The following is a 17,375-nucleotide window of genomic DNA, read 5'->3' as shown; positions in this document are numbered from 1 at the left end:
ACATATAAGAACATTACTCAAGCAGACTGGTTGTTCCAAATTATATGAAGGCTCTTGCTTTAAGTGTGAATTTGTTTTGCTTGAAATTTGCATTTTTTGGGTCTCTCTTTGTCTGCAAAAAGGGTGCTAACCCAACCAAGAATTCCGTTCACATGGTAGTAATTTGTGCTGCTTATGGTTTCCATGTAGTTTCACCACAATAACAGATATATTTGCCAGAGTTGTAATGTAGAGTCAAAAATCTTTTGGTCTCCTTTTATGTAACATTTCCTAGAAATGCCAAAATACGGGGTGAGGGAAGCTGTGTATCAAGTTCAGAGCATTTCTAACTTTAGACAGTATAAAATCCCCACCTAGTTTGGCAGACTTTCCCTCTAAATTTCAGAATCCGAGCTGAAGTTAAGCCACCCTTGTGCCACCACAAATGAATGCTATCTGATGGCTGGAAAAGTTAAATATGAATCAGGAGATTTTTTCTTTTTTTTTTTTTTGTCCCAGCCTGTGCAAGTGACCCAGGATGAGCATTCCAAAGCCCAGCTTCACGGGGGAAATGGCAATTAAATCACAGGTGCCCCAACTTCAACAAAAGTCATCGAGAATCACCGTTAGATTTTATTATACTATATGTGCATTTAAAAAACACACACAGGCTCACACGGCTTTTTAATTTCCCCAGCGGCACAGCCAATGACACAGGAAAAAGGGTTTCAGAATTTTCAGAAATTGGAATAAGAGGTGACTTTTCTGCCCTCATTTTTTGAGACCCTAATCACAGATCTCGGACCATTTCGAGATGATGCACCCCTGCACTCAGAGTAGTCTAATGGAACCCACAAAAACTCCATAACTCTCTTTGGAGTGATTACGCCAGACAGAAGACAAAGAAAAGCAATGCATTATCAAAAATGCTATGCACTGTGGTACATAGAACATCGCTCTAATATACCCAAGCAGCCAGTTCTAACAAGATACCTGGCCAATTCAGTGAAAAATGTGCATTAAACCTCTTTTGGCATGAGTCAGAGCAAAGATCAGAGACCATTCAAAAAAGGAATGCCGAGTGTCTGACCCATATTCATCTAAAGCGCGGGACCTAAGAGGAAGGAGAAGAGGGAGCGGCTGCCCTTCAGAAGAGGCTTTTAGAAATCTTCCCCTGACAAAACCTGTTACTTCTACTTAGAGTCCAGGGTGGATAAACATGGTCACTGGTTCTCATTTTATTTTTTTTTTCTTTCTCTAATGTGTGTTTATTTTTTTTTTATTGGTGTTCAATTTACTAACATACAGAATAACCCCCAGTGCCCGTCACCCATTCACTCCCACCCCCCGCCCTCCTCCCCTTCTACCACCCCTAGTTCGTTTCCCAGAGTTAGCAGTCTTTACGTTCTGTCTCCCTTTCTGATATTTCCCACACATTTCTTCTCCCTTCCCTTATTTTCCCTTTCACTATTATTTATATTCCCCAAATGAATGAGAACATATAATGTTTGTCCTTCTCCAACGAAAGATGAATGGATAAAGAAGATGTGGTTTATGTATACAATGGAATATTACTCAGCTATTAGAAATGACAAATACCCACCATTTGCTTCAACGTGGATGGAACTGGAGGGTATTATGCTGAGTGAAGTAAGTCAGTCGGAGAAGGACAAACATTATATGTTCTCATTCATTTGGGGAATATAAATAATAGTGAAATGGTTCTCATTTTAATCCAAAAGGCTTCCCTTTTGCTTTAAGACTAGCTGATGGTTTCTTCGCATCTTGGCATGAGCAACTCACATGCAATTAGCATGCATGTTTTGGCAGAACAGCCAATTGGGATTAGCAGCATGGGGAAAAAAGGAAGTTTAGATTAGGAGTTAGAGATGGGAGTATGTTAAATTGGGGTAAGAGTGCTTCAGGAAGCATGAGCTTGGGTAAGTGGAACAATAGGGGGTTTGCCTGCCTCAAATGTCTGAAGGACAACAGTGAGTAGAAAGGGAGCCAGGAGGATACCCAGGACTACTTCCCTCTACCCTGAAATGTTACTCAAGATTTCGTTCCCTCAGAAATCCTCTAGCATTCTGCCGAGTAAGCCCACATACTCTTCTCATTACTGAGTTTGAAACAAATATAAAAACTTGATCAACATACTAACATTTGATTTTCAACTGTTCCCATGGAATTTAAGCACAGTCAGTATTTCGACCCCACTCAGGACCACTGATTTGTGGTCCTACCACGTGAAGATGTTTATCTCTGATTCTTTAAGCATGGGGGAAGGGGTAGGCTGCATGTAACTCAGCTGAGAGCTGATTCTGGAAAGGGGGAAATAGTAGGTGCACCTCAAAAAGATTCCCCTGAAAATCAAGCTCCGAGTGATCTTGGGCAAGCTTGCCCTGAATATGACAAGCTACTGTAGAATCCTGGGGAAACTCCAAGGAAGTCAAGTGTCCAACCCTTATTATCATCTCCCTCTGGAAAGATGAGTCCTCTTCTCACCCCTATAAGATTAACAGAAAAAAAAATCTTTTTGAAAAAAATATAGCTGAATATGTTCTTGGTTTAATATCATACCCTAAAAGCAAATTATTATTTGTATTATATTCAAATTCATGTTTTTTTTTCTTGAAACTTTAAATAGGCATGTTTATTTTTTTATTTTTTTATTTTTTTTATGATAGTCACAGAGAGAGAAAGAGAGAGAGGCAGAGACATAGGCAGAGGGAGAAGCAGGCTCCATGCACCGGGAGCCCCACGTGGGACTCGATCCCGGGTCTCCAGAATCGCACCCTGGGCCAAAGGCAGGCGCCAAACCACTGCGCCACCCAGGGATCCCCTGGCATGTTTTTATATTAGAGCAGAAAATAAATTATGTGTCTTTTGCATCAAAGCTTAAAAATTATTTTTAAAAAACAAAGCATATTAAGTGACTCCCTTATTTTTGTACAGATATTTGAATTTTTTTATGGAAAGCTGTGTTTGGAGGCCCAAGTGAGAGCGACTCATCAACACTCATTCACAAATTCTGAGATTCAAAAAATAACGTGATTTCAATAATTGTGACTTTTCCTTGGTACCTTCCCTGATTTTCAGATATGAGAAGAAAAAGCAAATAATGAAAATACCACTGTAGAACTCTTAGGGTGTTTTGGGGTGAGTATCCGGGGTGGGGAAAGGTGGGGGAAGAATGGTAAAATCAGTCTTTGTGACAAATGATTAATAGTTTTAAAGTCCTGATGGCTTTTCTATGAAGAACAGACCCAAGAGGAACAGTATGAAACAAAACAGATATCCTCAATTAGCTTGTCCACACTCTCTTTGGGGTTCTGAAGGAGTGTGCTCTCAAGGTCAAAAGGTGTTTCAAGCCCCACACTTTTGGTACACCCCCGCACATTTGGGTGTCTCTGGTTTCTAGAATCCGAGCACCTGGATTCTGTTTGGTAATTGTACCTCTGTTAACAGCAAGCAAAGGCTCTGTCATAAAAAGAGGATGTGTGTGGGCAATGCCACATAGCTGAAAGACCCCTCCTTTCTAGTCATGTGGCCCTTGGACACATCTTTTGATCTTTCCCAGCCTTAGTTTTGACATCTGTAAAATGGAATCAATATCTTGTTCTAGGGTGAGGTTTGGGTACGAAATATATTGAAGCCTAAGGGGTTCTTTCTGCACTATTCTGATTCCAGATTTCTCTCTCTGTTCCTGTTTAGTCCACAACTAGAAAACCCAGAATGTATGTTTTGTCTTTCACAAACACACACTTGAGGATTCAATGCCATAGTCTTCCACATTGAATTCTTCCCTTGTCTGCCTTTTAGCTGTACCAGGAGCCCCCACAAGCAAACTGGTTTCAAAGAATTTAGCAAACTACCAGAAAACAACTTGAAAAAAATGAAAGAAGTACACAGGTTGGCAGGAATCTCAAAGCCAAACAAAATCCCATCAACTTCTCTGAAATCCTGCTCACATCCCATGAAAAGGCAGAGCATTCCTGCAAAACAAGGGTGGACCTCAAATGTGCACATGCCTTATGCAAAAACCAAATCAATTTCAGTATCCAAGTTAGCTTGAAATCCAACTCAATGGACGGATAAGGAAGCTATTCCAAAAATCAGGGACCACAGAAAAACAAACAAACAGACCCCATCCCGGTGCACCTGCTGGAGACGCTGTGTCACAGGCTCCACGTTTCAACCCTAACCTATATTTGATATGGTGCTGTTGCAGCTGTGGGACCGGGGTGGTTTATTTAAGTGGCTCCAAATGCCTGTCAGTGTGGCAACCAGCTGAATACATAAAACAGGCTCTCCAAACCCTTTATGGCCCAGGGTCAGAGTAAATGGAATAATAAAATCCAAATGCTTTTGTCTCATTTTCCATCACCCAACCCTTCTGCATAAATCTGCAGCTTCGCAGTGACCTTCGTGTTCCGTGCGGGATGAGGCCGCGGGTTGGAGATACATTTGGTCTGCATCTTGGGTCTTTAAAAGCTTTTTCCAATTAATTTTAACTGGCTTCCATAAGGATCAAGTACAGCTTCCTCCCTCCTGCCACCCTTCTCTCCCACCTTTTTAACCAGCCAAGTGACAGAATGCTCTAGAGTAATATAACAGGTATCAACCCTATTATGCTCGAATCACCAGAGGCAACACATGATTCCAAGTCCCAGAAAGTCTGAAAGAAGCAAACTATCCTTGTTCCCAAACCACAGAGATAGACTCACTGTTTATTTGGCGGCCTCACCTCCAGCTGCTGAGCCTCTATACAAAATGGGGGGACATATTGTGAAATCCTGAAACCACCCGAATTTGAGTTCTGGACCTCAGAGCATTTGTCCTTGGAGTCAACAGAGGAAGCCTCCTGTCTGATTATTTGTGAAGGGTGGGTCTCTGGAAGCCTGGCGTGAGAACAGCCACCCTGCCTGATAGGCTTGTCACCTTGTGCTCCAGAAAACAGAGAAGAAGGAATGAGGAGCAGGTGACCTGTGATGAGCAGAGAGTGATGGGAGAAGAAACCGTGACCTGGAGCCTCTTTCTGACACCACTGACTATAGCCCGGCAAGTGGAGGAAGAAGCAGGTAGCATCAGAATAAAGCAACAGGAGGCTCATTTATTTGCTTTCACTAGAGGAGTTCAGTTTTATGCTACACATTTACGTATTGTGTGACTCCCTTCACTAGTGATGATGAAGGAGGCAGACCTGAATAAGGCCTGATTCCAGTTTTTGAAGCATTTACAAACTTTCTGGGGGAAAGTGACTAGCAAACTAATGGGATCCATCCTTCAAAGTGTTACAAGTATCAGGGAACGGGTTGCGGGGGATTTAAATAAAAACTTTGAATCCCCTGCCCTGGTCAGCAATTTAGGTTTCCTAACCCCTTTCCCGGACTCTGCCCCAGCCCATCCCATCATGCTGAATACTTTCTACTCCCATCCTGCCTGTTATGCCCCTTTTCTTCCCTCCTTTCAAATTTTTATTCTTCTTCCTTATTTTTGTCCCTGCCTTTTCACCATTTTTTTTTTGTCTCCAGAAAATACAAGGAATTTTTTTAAAAGATTTTATTTACTCACATACTTACTTGAAATAAATATTCAAGTAAGTAAGCAAATAAATATTTACTTACTTGAAATAAATAAATATTTTATTTACTTACTTATTTACTTATTTGAAATAGAGAGAGAAAGAGGGAGCAAGTAGGGGAAGGAGAGAGACAAGAAGACTCCATGCGGAGTGCCGAGCCCAATGTGGGGCTTGATCCCATGGCCCTGAGATCACGACCTAAGCCGAAATCAAGAGTTGGACTCTTAACTAACTGAGCTACCCAGGTGTCCCAGAAAATACAAGGAGTTTATAAAGAAAGGAAACCTCAATACTAAATCTGAAAATACATTTATCTAAAAATTCAAGTGTGTTTCATAAACCTATAGAATGTTCTTGCAGGAAGCAGACCTGAGGTTCTTTGGTTTTGACCTCCTTCATTTTGCAGGAAGGAAGGAGAACTGTGGAAGTTGGTCCTGAGTGAGGGACACAATGTCCAAAGCCGTAAACCACTTAGTGGAAGAGCTGAGTGACCACAGGTCCACATTCACTCTAAACTGCCACCATGTTAAGTATTTTTAAATGGAGGTCTGTTAAGTGCCAACCTCTCTGCTCAAGAATTTTTCCGCCATGAGTGGAGCCTGAGTCATCACATTTTATCACTTCCCATTCCATACTTAACTAACCTGGAATCAGTTAAACTTCAGGCAAAAAGAATATACTAGAAAGTGATCTTTCCATTATTACAGTGGTTGATTAAATAAAAAAGGAAATTTGACTCAAGCCTAGGAAAATGGGTCCCCCTGAATTAAGTCAACATTATCCACATCATCTAAGTTTGACCTAAGAACCTCGACCAAATAATGAAAGGTATAAAGCATGCATGCCAGAAAAAAAAAAAAGATTTCAACATAATTTTTTTAATTGATTAAAGGTCTTGGCCTTATGTATTTCAGCCCCAAAATTACTTAATAAGGATGTCTTTCAAGGGAACACTGTGGTCTCACTGAAATGAAAGGACCAGGTGTGACAATGGAAAGTCATAGACCAAAAAATGTATCTTGTGTGTTTTGCTGTTTTCTAGGAAGGTCACTCACAAAAGAATGAAACAATGGAATCCTGTGGCTCTTGAATATCATCCATATCTACCCACTGAATCTTCTTCATTCAGGCTTACCGTGAGCAAATCCACCGGAAAAGGACTTAAGTTTTTTGGTTTTTTTTTCTGGGAAGCCACTCAATTTTGTTCATTGTTTTTGTTACCCTTTGGAAATATTAATTCTTTTTTTTAGTTTTAATAACTCATTTTTTAAAATCTTTATTATACTGTCCAAACATTCGGTCATGGGACTTCAAGCTGGTATTGTAGAACGAGTATGAAGTTTCAATAAAAATATTTCTAGGTCCAAAATTTACCTGAGCAAACCCGAACACACCAATTTAAACTCTCTGGTTCTCAGTTTCTTCATCTATAAAATGTGGACAATAAAACATACATTGCAAGGTTGTCAATAGGATTAAGTGGGATAACATAAACTGTGGATGGGTGGCTCGCATATGGGCACGTAGTAGAAAATATCCCCCTGACCTCTCTTTCACACACACACTATACTAATGTGTCATTCTACTCTTATTCTCTTTGTTCACTTGACACTCAACTCAGTATTAGCAGGCATCGGTTACTTTACCAGGTAAAACATCCCAATTGCTTTGACTATATCTAATAGTCACTCAAAACTCCAGTTCTCCTCTGGGTATTTCTTCTGGTTTTTTAATATCCTTCTCAAGGACATGGACACAATTTTTTCAGCTGTGAGTAAACTAACACAGAGAAGAGGGATATTTAGTAGGAGTTTTGCATTAATGCAGCTTAAAATACCTCAAGGTCTGGAAACTTATTCTATCCAGGAAGAGAATGGCCAATCTGCAACTTAAGGTAGTCAAAAGGATAGTCGATATAAAACTCCCCCCAGCTCATCACCTGGCTTGGCCACAGTTGACTGATCCCTGTTCACATCACATAATTATAAGCCTAAGTCCTTATCATTTCTGAAATTGAATCAACCATAAACATGTGATCCCTACTTACATAGGCACATATTCCTGTTGGTTTAAAAAGACTGTTTAGCCTCTAATTTTTTTTGTACATAAAATAGGAATTTTTTAGATAAGCTTTTTACAAAGTGAAAGGAATCCATAAGGAATGACCCTAGTTTCTCCAAAGTCAAACATAGATTTTTGAAATAGGAACCAAAAATTTTGCGTAAAATTTGTCTAAAAGTTTGAATGGTTTTTCAGCCTAGAAATGATGAGTTCTTTTTCATGTATAAAGATAAATGGGCATTATGTCGATCAATCCAGGCAGAGAGTCTATAAAAGCATAGCTAGATGCCTTTTGGGCTATAACTCTGCACTTTTTCACTGACCACTTATGTTCCAATTCATTGGCATGAGCATTCACAGGATGAAGCTATTTATTTATTTATTTATTTATTTATTTATTTATTTATTTGGATGAAGCTATTTAAAGAAGGAGTTCACATCCTTTGAGAGACTGGATGATCCAATGTGAAGTCAAAATAGGAACACAATTTAAATCAAGCCAAAAATGATTCAAGACAGCCAGAGAGCCACCACAGATAATGCAAAGAGCTTGAGAATACTCAGCAGAGCTCTTGTGGCAAATCCAGATCAGAAAAGTAATAATATAAGCTTTCCAATGGGAAGAACTTTCTGGATCAGAGCTCTTATGTGAGTCTCACTGCTAACTGGTAGCAGTGAGCTAACCACCATCTTCTCTGGTCTTTTCTTCACAATTTCCCATTCTGCTCAACATACTTCTACCCTGCGCCACCTGTGCACCTTCTGCTATGATCGCACAAGAAGTCTCATTGCCTGTTTACCTCTCTTCTGCACCAGTCTCAGAGGTCTGGAAGAACTGAGTCCACAGGTGATTTGTTGTGGTCTCTCGCGGGGTCTGAAACATAGCAGGCATCCAATAAACGTGAAATATATTTTTAAGTGAATGAATGCTCCTGAGAACTCAGAGCTAAGATGAAAAACAGAGAGCCTACCCATTTCTCATCCTTGGGATATAAGCTTCAAAAGTTGAACGTAAGCTTCAAAAGTTGGCTGTGCACCTAGTAAAGTGCAGATCATAGCACAAAGTCTCAAAAAGCACCCAATTAGGGAGATGCCTGGGTGGCTGAGTAGTTGAGTGTCTGCCTCCGGCTCAGGGCGTGATCCCGAGGTCCTGGGATTGAGTCTCGCATCGGGCTCCCTGCAGGAGCTTGCTTCTCCCTCTGCCTATGTCTCTGCCTCTCTCTGTGGGTCTCATGAATAAATAAATAAGATATATATATTTTTTAAAAGTACCCAATTAGGCTGCTGGGATGAAAAAAAAGGGCTGGCAGAATGAAATGCACAGAGACAAGGAAAGTGGAATGCTGTGTAATACCTTTTTAAAAGATCTTATTTATTTGAGAGAAAGAGCACTAGTAGGGGGAGGATTAGATGGAGAGGGAAAAGGAGAAGGACAAGCAGACTCCCTAGTGAATGCAGGGCCCAACATCAGCTCAATCCCAAGACCCCAAGATCAAGACCTGAGTCAATGTCAGATGCTTAACTGACTGAGCCAGCCAGGCGCCCCTGTGTTACATCTTTTGAGGAATAGTTGACAGCTGGGATATATGGCAGGGAGAGGATCAATGCAATATACTGGTTACTGCACTATCTGTGGGTCAGTTTGAATAAAGGCATTTGCATCCAGAGCCCAAGGGTGCAGATGTCAGAATTAAAGATGGGGGAAAAAAACACAGACCAGTGAAGCAAAGCAAGTGAGAGTTTTGGATGCAGACAGACATGATTCCAGCCGAACTCCATTAATCCAATACATTATATGTGACTGTATATCTAACCTCCCTCATACTCTGGGGGTGGGAACGTACCTATACACTGCTAATAGTAAAATGCATTTTCCAAGGCTGCTAAAGGAAGGAATGAGATAAGGCAGGTAATGAGCTTGGCAGAAGTAGAGCTTTCATATTATTACTGTTTTTAAGGGAAACCTGGAAAATTCATGCACACAGGGAGGGCATAGGCATGAGAAACTCACATGACAGAGACAGGCAAGATGCCATCAGTAATTATAATGAAAAACTGAACATGTGCTTGCTTGTGACACCAAAGTCCTTCATAAATGCCCCATCCAAAGTCATAAAGATTCTTTGTCTTATGAAATCATAATGTTTTCTAAAGAAACCGACTACCATGTTAAGCACTGAAGTCTTTGGTCCCATGTTGAGATTGAATCTTGAGAAACTTCAAGAAAAAGCAAAATGGGATCAGTTTCACTGGTATCTGAATCATCGACAACCTGGATAATAAAATATCAGAATTATGTTATTTGTTAAATATAAGATAACTTCAATGTTAAGATATGCTATTATTTTATGTGCTAAAAAATGGTATGATTTTAAATGCTAAAAAATGCTACCAATTAAACTTTAAGATGCTACTGGTAAGACGTCCCTTTTTAAGAGATACTAAAATGAAAAAATTGTGCAGTGACATGCAAAATTGAAGAATGATGGATAAGGAAAGAAAACGTGAGATATTTCATAACTAGAATAGTTGGAAACCAAGTTTGACTTTGTGTGTATATGTGTGTGTGTGCAAATGTGTACATGTGCATGTGTTTCTTAGGGGAGGTTCAGACATAGTTAGCAACTCTTCAGCAATCGTGAACCTGTTTGGTCATCATCATTTTTCCTTTAGGGTGAATATACAAGCATGGAGCTCTTTTCAGGCTTCCTCCCTTGCCTTCTGAAAGCAAAATTTCTTGTGAGGCCCAGAGAGCAAGAGCCTCGGTATCCTTCTACAGTAGCAGCTGGAATGCAATCTTGACACTAATTCCGAGGCTACATTTAGAGTTGCGACATTTATGTTAATGCTAACAGATTTAGAGAGAGAAGACATAAAATCGTTTCTACATGGGTTACTCTGGGTTCGTTGATGGTGTGGGACAGTGACATCGTATGGAGCGTTTCCACTAAAACCTAAAATATTGTAATTCCAGCAGTTAATTTTATGTGCGGCACAAACAGTTTTAGGTAATGTAAATCTCAAAGCAGCCCTTCTCTCTCAGACCTGGGTACATGTGTGTACACTTGCATTTACTCATTTATTTAAGTGCATGTGTTTCAAATCAGCATGATGCAGATCCAGTAACTCCCTCAGATTGTAAAAATTTTACCTCCTTTTGCCTCTTCTTTTATTTTACATGTTTAGGATACAGAAAAAAAAATCTGTCAGCAAATGTTTGGTTATGGATAGCAATTCCATTTTGCTGATCATTTGTTAGTTAAATTTAATTTAGGAAAAGTTAGAATCAAAATGGAATGCTTGAACCCAGAAATTAAAGGACAATCTAAAGTCAAAATCTAGAATATGCTGTTGCATGCCTGTTCTGTTTAGAATGACCTGTGTGATTCACGAAGGTCTTGATGAATTTCAATGCTTCATCCAAGTTAACTAACACTGAACACTTATTATGTGTCAGGCATTCTACATTAATGACCTCAGATAAATTGTCCCAATAAACCTGTAGAGTAGATATTATTAAACCCATTTGCTGAAGAGAAAACTTAAACACTAAGAAGTTATTAAACTCAAAGAAGTAATTTTTCCAAGGTTTCACAATTAGGTGGTAGCAAAGCTGAAAATCAAACAAACTCTGTGTCTTATTGGTTTTAAGACCTGTGATCTTTCCATCACTAAACCTCATTGTTCCCAACAAACTACTGAACAATGAGGGTGGATATGAACCTGTCTCCCATTCTCGTCCCTTTTGAGGAATAAAACTAGGAAACTTCAATCTTATCAGTAGCTTATTCCCATGAGAAATGGGAATTGTGGGGTTGCCTCAATCTTCATTCCAGCAATAGATACACTTTAGAAATAATGCATGGATATGTTGTGTAGGTTATGAGTCCACTTGCCCACCACCTCTTGATATGAGGCCTTCACTAATATTATTCCTAACTCAGCCAAGACCAACCTATACCATACAAAAGGCCTATTGGGATCACATATCACATCCATTTCACAAGAATGCGGAAAAGAATTTATTTGAATTAAAATATCTTAAATGGCCTCATTTTTCTCATTTTGTGTAGCGATTGCTTACAAAAATAATAAAATACTACCATTTAAAGAAAGACTACCATATTTTTTGCTGGAAAGAGGTAGCTTTTAATTCAGACATGTTTCATTAATATGGCCCAACAATACTGTGAAAGATCAACCAGACTATAAGAGCATGAAATAAACAGACAACAGGATGTAAAGCATCCCAGAAGCTGTTATATACTTTTACTATATGAGCCATCAATGACAATCCCTGCTATTCACCAAATGAGTTGAAAATTTCTATTTACACAAAAAGCCTGAAAACGATATTTATAGCAACTTAGTTCATGATTGCCAAAATTTGGAAACAACCAAGATATCCTGCAGTAGGTGAATGAATAAAACAAAAAACTGCTGCATCCAGACAATAGAATATTATTCAGCACTACAAATAAATGAGCTATTAAGCCATAAGAAAATGTGGAGGAAACTGAAATGCATATTACTAAGTGAAGGAAGCAATCTGTAAAGTTATGTCTTCTATGTGATTCCAGCTATACAACATTCTGGAAGAGGCAAAACTATGGAGAGCATAAAAGGATATGTGGTTGCCAGGGGTTGAAAAAGGAAGGGATGAATGGGCAGGACACAGAAGATTTTTAAGGCAGTGAAACTATTCTGTATGATATTATATTGATGGATCTGTGTCATTACACATTTGTCCAAATCCAGAGAACGTACATGAAAAGCAAACCATAATGCCAACTTTGCACATAGTAATAATGATATGTCAGTGCAGACTCATCAGTTGTAATGAACGCACCACTCTGGGGTGGGGTGAAGGGAGGAACACTGATAATGGAGAAGCCTGTACCTGTGGGAACACAAGTATATGGGAAATCTCTGTACTTTCAGTTTTGCTGTGAACCTAAAACTACTTGAAAAATGAAATGTAAAAAAAAAAAAAGAAAAAAAAAGAAAAATGAAATGTATTAATTCAAGTCCAAGTTTTCTTTTCCTCATTTCAATAATTGATCAATAATATTAAAAATAAACTTGAAGAAGCTTTTCTTTAAAGCAAAGAGACAGGGCAACCCAGGTGGCTCAGTGGTTTAGTGCTGCCTTCGGCCCAGGGTGTGATCCCGGAGACCTGGGATTGAGTCCCAAGTCGGGCTCCCTGCATGGAGCCTGCTTCTCCCTCTGCCTCTGTGTGTGTGTGTGTGTGTGTGTGTGTGTGTGTGTGTGTTTCTCATGGATAAATAAATAAGATCTTTAAAAAAAAAAGCAAAGAGACAATTTTGGCAATGGGGCAAATCTCCTGTTGCCTAACACCCACTCTTCTTCACAGTCTTGTTTCTGGAGAGGCAACATAAGCTTCTAAATGTAGTCCCCAAGGTCATGGCTGTCATGCTTTCTGGCATTGCCATGCCTCTTCAGCTGGTCTATGTCAAAAGTGAGATGATGGGGAAGCTCTCCTGAAGGTGCCTCTAGAACATCTGGATCCCCAGATTAAGGGTGTTAGTTATGTACCATCACACCATGGACCAAACATCTGGCCAGAGCCCAGTAGAGGATGGGAAGTGTAAGGTAAGGGAGATGAAGGGTGAATGGGAAGGATCTAAGAGGATGGGAGACAATGGCAAGAAGGAAGCTTTGCTGAGATTTGGAGTTTCATTTACTACTAGTAGTCAAAAGAACTGTGTCCCGAACTTGAGCCTCAGGAAGGAGATCTGCTCACTATTCTCATTAAATGGACAGAGCTTTGGAGACCCTGGGACATAGGCAAACAGCAAGGAGCAGCTCCAAATGGCCAATGTAAGCAGGGCTTGATTGAGAGTATTTTTCCTCCATCAAATTGAAGTTTTATTAGCCAGCCTCCAGATGCTTCTCCTTAACATAGATTAATATCAAGTTCCTTGTACCACTTGAGATTAAGGAATGGGAATGGCAGTGAGAGCCAAACACATGCAAAGTGTTCAAGAGCCCTAGTAGGAAATCTCTTTTGCAAATAATTTATAAGTGAGCTCTGTAGTACTTTACAGGGATCAGCTTTGAACACGCCAGATCAGACAGGAGGGGCTGGGAGATTCTGCTTCCCCAGGAGAGTAAACAGGTGTTCATTGTCTAGAGACAACTTTGTGTTAACTACAAAAGGTGGCCTTGTTCTACTTGGCCTGTGCTGTTCTTGAGAAGACATCAGGGAGCCAAGCTAATGCAGAGAAACAGAAAAAGAGGAGAGATTTCTATGAGAGAAGTCTTAGTAGAGAGCTAATGGCTTCCAAATGACATGGGCCAGCAGATGAGTAGGAAATGGGCACTGGCCTCCTTTGAGAAGAGATGGTAGGTATCAAGGAAAATATCAAGTGGTCACTCCTATTCTCAATTCCCAGGAGAAGGGAATTCTGGGAATTTTTTTTTAAGTGGGGCAAATTAAATGGCTACAAATGGCCACCATTTCTGCTTCACTTGTCTCTCAAAGTGACAGAATCTGTGAAACTATGCCAAATTCTAAGAAGTGTAGGCACCATTCCTGACCCAAGCTCTCTAAGGACAGGTTCACACCTCCTGTGTCAGAATGACGGACTCACCCTAAGTTTCTCCTCAGAAAGACAGCTCACAGGCTCAGAGCCTCTCTCAGTGTCATATGGTTTATGTAGAATGAATCACCATGGCAAAAGTTCTTAGAAACTAGAATTTGAGGCCAAACACCCAGATAGAAATGAGAGGCGTTAATGTGACAATGAGTACAGTGTGTATCTGACTTTGCAGGGCTCCCAGATCTCTGTTCTGCACAGAACTTGGAGCGTTCCCAGAAACTGTTGGTGATGGAGTGGGGCATTTTCCATTTGGAGAGGTGATTTTTATTATTATTACAGGCTTTTGTCAGTAGTACAGAAATTGGGGGGAGAAAAAGAAAAGGAACTAATCACAAATGCTATTTACCAAATCACATTAGTCAAAATACTGCATTTTAAAACCCCTTAAGTTGTTATACATCATCATATAAGTCATCGCCAAGTAGTAATACAAATTCTTGAGAGTTATGTTGACATGGAATTTGTCAGCCGAAGTGCTGGAAAATTTACCTCTGCTCATATATCTGTAGTCATATCCTCCAAAGAAATTAACATATCATAACGCTAATATTTCAAGGTAATGTTTTCTCATGAGGATGCCATATTTTATCAGTTAATATCATCTGTGTAAAAACTATTCAATTACAGTATCAAGCCGTATATGATTAATATTGATTTCAGCACGGTAACGGTGACTTTGTAAGGCATGAAAGTCTTATATTCAACTCTACAGTCAACCTGGGGAAAGAAATGATTTCATTTCTGCTAAGTAACTAAAAAGTAAGTGAATGAGGGACTCATGAAGAAAAAAAAAAACGGGAAATCAGTGGATCCAGTGAGAGCCAGACACCTTTCCTAACAGCTCCAAAGCTCTGGAATTCTCCAGAGTCTCAAAAAGAGAATTAGGGAAGGAGGGTCTGTGGAAGACCCTGGGGTACAGAAGAGTGTGGATGATAAGTGGAAAGGGATCCCCATAAATGTGCATGGAGATTAGTAGGCTGCAAACACTCATCAGAAAGAATTTGAGAAAATGTTTAAAAACTAGCATTTCTTTTCCTTGATGCCCATTCCATTGACTTTTGTTATGACTATTCTCTCAGTAACTTTTTGGTTCTCTTACTTATTTACCACTATTATGCCTTCTTTCAAGTTCTACTGTTTGCCTTTTGCCCTCTACCTCCTTTATCCTTCTAAGCTTTCCCTCCTAACTCAAAAAATTATTCCTGAAATCTTATCCCTTCAAAAGGGTTTCCTGACTGCTTAGACACTTGTCAGAGATAATGTTGCCTACATTAGCTCATGGCTCCTTCTCCAACTCATTGTATTCATTTACAAGTTTGCTTGATTGCAACTTAAATTCATCCAAGTATATGTACCTATCCATGTCAGAGCCCAAAGCTAAAAAAAAAAAAAATTAGGTGGTTTAACAACATGAAAGCCAGAAGACTCTACCTTGCTTTACAGATAATACCATTAACAGTGACCAACCATCTTGCACACTCAAACCATTGGTCTTGATGAAAATCAAATTTGAGAATGTGACCACTATAGTTTGGACTCTGAGTAAGAAGCCAGAAGCTAGTATCCTGCCACAAGTGAACTTAAGGCATGAACAGAGATACCAGAACATGAAGAAATAACTTTCATTAATCTGACTACTGGAAGATGATGCCATAAATTCAGATGACTTGTGGGTCCAGATAGTTAACAAATTAAGTGTGTTTAGTCAGTGAGCAATGGAATGGCTTTATATGTTTACTAGTAACTTATTTTTGCTTTGTAAGAATGGCATAGGACTATGAGATTTTTTTTTAAAAGAAAAAACTCTGAATCTGGATTTCTAGGAGCCATTTCCTAAATAAATACTGGAGATTTGGTACAGCTTAAACAACCCAACTGTCCCCAGTCTACAGTTTGCCATCTGATTTAGAACACTTCACTTTACTCCCTGCTCCTCCCCATCACTCAAAGTGTTGACAACCATGGGTTGAGGTACAATTGGCAGACTCTGCATAAAGCATTTTAGACTGAAATAATCTCTGCCCATTTCATGTATGCCAGTGTCTCCCAAAGTATCTGCAATAACTGCTACATTCACCAACTGCTACCAGGTGTTGCATAAATAGAGTACTACTGGCAAGTAAGTCTTGGAAATGTTGATTAAAATAGCAATAAAGAGATGAGAGTTCAGAATGACTGAGTGAAAAGTCCAGCAGACCCTCTTCCTAAAAAATTGAAAAACTGGACAATATTGTCCAAAATTATCATATATTTTGGAAATCAACCAAAGGCAGCTAGCAAACTGAGAAGGATTTATTAATGAAAAAAATTTTTTTAAGATTTTATTTATTTATTCACGAGAGAGGCAGAGACACAGGCAGAGAGAGAAGCAGGCTCCATGCAGGAAGCCCGATGTGGGACTCAAAACCAGGTCTCCAGGATCAGGCCCTGGGCTGAAGGCAGGTGCTAAACCGGTGAGCCACCCAGGGATGCCTTATTAATGAAAAATTACTAAAATTCAGAGAAGAGCTGTTTTCACCTGAGGCTGCTTGGATCCCTTCCACATAGTCTGTGGGCTCCATGAATCTCTCAGTGTAGGATAGGTCATGTGAACCAACAGCTTCATTGACAAAGAGAACTGATGTGGAGTGAAATATGGAAAAATTCCACGAGGAGAGATTTCAGTGGCAAATCAAGGGAGGTGACCAGTGTTGCACATGGATTGATATCACATTCTGGTTGGGGAAAGCTAAAAGCTGTGAATCAGAAATTTACCTGTTAGATTTGGAAAACAAGATAGGCATTGTAAGTCTTGAGAGGTCCTCTCATAACCCTGGCCATCTAGAAGGCCATACACCTGCTCAAGATTGCACATACTCTCAAAGAAAACCAGAGAGGGCCCCAACTACCACCATATCTTTGGCTGAATGTAAGTCTTGTGCATGCATAAGAAAGACATGGAAAATAAAAGACAAAGAAGACTTTTTAATTAATTTATATATAGGTATATATAAAGAAGTTGAAGAATTGAAGAAATCCTGTAAGATACTGGAGGATAAAATACAATTTTTATAAGTACCAAAGAAAAACTGAAAGATTCATTTGGTTTTGAAAAAGATGAACTCTTACAAAAGATAACACAGATGGCT

The sequence above is a fragment of the Canis lupus genome, chromosome 2 (genome assembly GCF_048164855.1).
Source record: "Canis lupus baileyi chromosome 2, mCanLup2.hap1, whole genome shotgun sequence".
In the NCBI taxonomy this organism is placed as follows: Eukaryota; Metazoa; Chordata; class Mammalia; order Carnivora; family Canidae; genus Canis; species Canis lupus.
The sequence above is the reverse complement of the archived record's forward strand: the minus strand, read 5'-3'. Positions refer to the sequence as shown.